This window comes from Adiantum capillus-veneris, chromosome 15 (genome assembly GCF_014529385.1).
Source record: "Adiantum capillus-veneris isolate H3 chromosome 15, ASM1452938v2, whole genome shotgun sequence".
NCBI lineage: Eukaryota > Viridiplantae > Streptophyta > Polypodiopsida > Polypodiales > Pteridaceae > Adiantum > Adiantum capillus-veneris.
In genome coordinates, this window is record NC_140945.1 from 81,550,382 (window position 1) to 81,554,681 (window position 4,300).

A 4,300-nucleotide genomic window follows, 5' to 3' on the forward strand; every position below is an offset into this window, starting at 1 on the left:
CTCACTGGACTACCCGTTTGCGTCTCGTGAAAGCAAGACCACAGGCCAACACCACAGGCCAGCACCTGCTTAAAGGTGAACGCGTAGGTGATGCATATGGAGACAGGCCAAAAAACGCAAAGGGCCAGCACCTGCTTAAAGAATCCACAGTTATTGTTGAAAAGAACCCATAAGTATACAAAAGGCCTCTCTAACCGTAGCATCCTCTCCTAAAGAGACTGCGCACAACATGTGAACCTCATTATTGGACGGGTGCAAAAGAGCCTGGTTTGCCAAGGCGCAACAGAAAACGTGTTGGCTAGAGAGAGAGAGAGAGAGAGAGAGAGAGAGAGAGAGAGAGAGAGAGAGAGAGAGAGAGAGAGAGAGGTCAAGTTTGCATGCATACCTTCCATGCAACTCACAGACGTTTGGCAAATCTGCATGGCGAGAGGAGAGAGAGAGAGAGAGAGAGAGAGAGAGAGAGAGAGAGAGAGAGAGAGAGAACTTGTGTTGTACATCTCATTTCGCTCATTTTCTTTTCAAAAATGGGTAGCACCTACTCTCTCAGTTTTTTGAAAAAAAAACCCTCTGAAAGAGCGCGCGCCGGCGCGCGCTCTTTCAAAGGGTTTTTTTTCAAAAAACTGAGAGAGAGAGAGAGAGAGAGAGAGAGAGAGAGAGAGAGAGAGAGAGAGAGAGAGAGAGAGAGAGCTCCTGGGCACTAACAGCAGTCGCAGGCGTAACAGCAACAGCCACCATGGGAAAAACACGTGGTATGGGAGCTGGTCGCAAACTAGGCAGACAAGGCATATAAGAAAAGAAATCTTGGAAACGAGTGGAAGAAGCCCTTCGTAGGCTCCTCCCACGCCAAGGGCATCGTTCTTGAGAAGATTGGTATTGAAGACAAGCAGCCTAGCTTTGCCATTCGAAAATGTGCCAGGGTACAGCTTATCAAGAATAAAAAGAAGATTGCGGCCTATGTTCCAAATGATGGTTGCATGAACTACATTGAAGAAAACGATGAAGTGTTGATTGTTGGGTTCGTTCGTAAGGGACATGCTGTTGGTGATATTCCTGGAGTGCGGTTCAAGGTTGTGAAGGTATCGGGAGTGTCTCTCCTTGCCCTTTTCAAGGAAAAGAAGGAGAAGCCAAGGTCTTAAGATTTGAGAAGATATATGAAAGTCCTGCAGGATTTGTACCTTATTGATTAGCTTCCTGGGAATGGCCAGGGGAGATCATCACGAAAATTTTGTTAATCTCATGAGATGAGCCAGCTGCTATTTTTCGATGCATGCATTTCCTTCTTTTGAACCATGGGATGGAGAATCATTGTGTCAATGAAGATAAAGATACTTTGTTTGTCCGAGAGAGAGAGAGAGAGAGAGAGAGAGAGAGAGAGAGAGAGAGAGAGAGAGAGAGAGAGAGAGAGAGAGAGAGAGAAAGGAGATTCCTGCTTTGGCATGAGCCTTAGGCTAGCATCGGCTCCTCCTGAACAACAGAGATTGATGTTGGGCGAGCAACTGTATCCACTTGTAGATCAATTCGAACATGGTCACGCAGGAAAAGTTAAGGGCATGTTACTGGAGATGGATCAGCCAGAAGTTTTACATTTAATTGAATCTTTAGAGGCGCTAAAAGCCAAAGTGGCAGAGGCGATGGAGGTACTACAAATGGTCCGAGCTGGTACTGGGCCAAGTAATGTAATCGACTTGTCAAGCTTATCTTTGAATGAACCTCTTGTGAGCTAATAGAGCTTCAATATAGTGACTTTGGAGAAGTGGGTCTGGTTAAGAGGGTCACTTTTTTGTGTAGTCCGCTCATTTTGAGCGGTTTTAGTTGGTCTTTTTGTGAGACTTATTTTAGTACTTGATCTAGTAGTTTTCTGAATGGTATGTGAGGAGAATGATACTTGAAGAGAAATTTTGTGCATTATTTTTTTAGAGAGAGAGAGAGAGAGAGAGAGAGAGAGAGAGAGAGGGAGGGGAGAATTGAGGGTTTCAATGTGTGTGCTATTGCAGCCATCCCATCTCGTCGTCATTTCCTCTCTCACCGACAAGCTGTGTAAAGTTGCCTCACCATCACCCCTACCTCTCTCTTACGGTCCATGTAGGTGCTTTTCAGTACAGTCCGTCCAATGCTCGGTGGTATCATGCAGCCTTGTTGCTATAGTATGGGGTATTGCACGTGCAAGAGCCAGCTTCGATCGCTCAACCCCAGCCAATCAACCCCACCCAATCCCAATCCGTCTTCTTGCCATCGATCGCGATCCTTCATCTTGCCATCGCGACCAGGATCTTGCCCCTGGTCTAGTGTGTGACTGCTCTGCGTTTTGCATGAGTTGATGAATAGATGAGCAAGAAAGTGCCCAAGGCCAAACTCAAAACCACTCCCGGCAGCCTGACCCCAAGCCCGAGCCCAGAGGTGGCGCTCAGATCCTCTATAGGGTCTCTGGCTCCCATCTTGCAAACCTCGGAGACCAGAGCCTTGATGCCCTCAAAAGAGCATGGGGCTACATCAAGGCTCACAAGCTCCAGAGTAGTACTGAGAAATTGCAGGTAGAGGCGTAGGCTTCAACTTAAGCTCCCCCACCGGAGGCTTGAACTTAAGTTTGTTCCTCCACCCAAAAAGAATAACTTGATTGAGCTTAATTAAGCCTCCAGCCGCCGAGAGGCTCAGAGTTAAGTTCAAGCCTCCAGTCGCGAAGAATTACCTTGGGGCTTGAACTTAAGCCTCCACCCACTCAAGTTAGAGCCTCCACCCAGGCTAGAATCACGAGGAGACTCAAACCTCCACCTGTAGGAGGCTCAAACTTAAGTTCGATCCTCCACCAAAAGAGAATCGCCAAGGGTTTTTTCATGAACTACAAGAGGGGTCAGAAAGAGGCAAGGTGACAAGGCGATTGCCTAGTGAGAAGGAGGTCTGTGTGAAAAGGACATGATTAGGGTAGGCCCATGATCAGGGCTTGGTAACTGCAGTCCAAGCTCCCTCTTTCTCCTTGTCTAATTTGAGGGTACTGGGTGCTGAGGCAAAGCAATGAGGGGCTATATTGGTTGGGCCCTTGGCAGCACCATTTGCGAGTACAGTGATGGACCGCATTGAGTGCTAGATATGATAGAGTAGAGCTCCGGATGATGCAGTCCACCAGCCAACTGCAGTAAGCATCTTGATACTGATTACATAGCTCAACTAGAAGCTTATATATTGTATTTCTACTAGTGACGTTGTTGAAGCTCCATGCGTAGTACTGCTACTAGTGCTACGAAAGTAGTACTAGATTATGACGATGATGATCAGTTTATCATGAGCATTAAATCAGACGTGGCTCCTATCCTCATGCAGATGCTCTTCACTACAAGCATCAAAGACCTAGAATCTGATGCAGGTGCTCGGGGAGGACATACATCCAAAGTACACGTAGCAGGATCACGTGCGGGCGCAGCAGCCAATAATCATAGTATGCGTGCTCGTGTATCTAGTAAATTGGTGCATGAGTGTGGTGTTTTCCACTGTGTTTTTCCCACACTAGTATGTCTCATGTACAACTGAAGTAGGTGTACCAGGTACTACACCTCATGACGCATCAGTAGTGGCGAGGCGCTGCTCCATAGTATCGATATTGGCAAGTGGTGCACACAACGTAATCTAGCTGGTGAGGAAAAATGCAGATGCCATGGACTCAGCCGCAGAGGGCAGGTGCAACAAGGATTGACGGTGGAGCTTCTTAGCTTGAAGAGATGCACATAAAGAATCTGCTATGAATTTGCAGCGCCAAGGCCACAAGTCTCACAGCATGAGCATGAATTTTTGTGTTGTTGAAGAGGTGCAACAACCCGAGAAGCAGAAACGTCAAGAGTCGCTGGAGCCTGTCCAGTGTCTACATCTCCATCGTTAGTGTTCCTTCGGTTAAAATTGACGGCAGCAATTAGAGCGTGGCGTCAGTTTCAAAATCACTTGAGAACTTGACTATTTGATACCTTCAAGGATTGAAGTGGGTTTTTGTCTTTTACTCGACATGTCTTTTCATTTTTTGAGCAACAGTGCAAATGAAATGAATCTTGAAGTGCAAAGGAGTTTGAGCTACGAGCCTCCCGGTGGTGAAGTGCAGAGACATTCAATCTCAACTTCAAGTTGCCATGTGAAGTGCAAAGGTGCTCGATTTCAAAATTCGAGCAATGTGAAGTGCAAAGGCGCTCAATCTCAAAGTTCAAGCCATGTGAAGTGCAAAGGGGGTCAAACTCAAGTTTGAGCCAATGTGTAGCCCAACTCAAGCATGACATGACGGATTAAGGAAGTGGGATTTTTAGGGTGTCCAAGTCAAGGTTGC

General features: G+C 46.8%; 1 pseudogene; it reads left to right on the forward strand.

Moving 5' to 3' along the window:
• The first annotated feature begins 733 nt into the window (after nt 1-733).
• LOC147440964 (small ribosomal subunit protein uS12y pseudogene) lies at nt 734-1,143 on the forward strand (annotated as a pseudogene).
• Nucleotides 1,144-4,300: the final 3,157 nt, after the last annotated feature.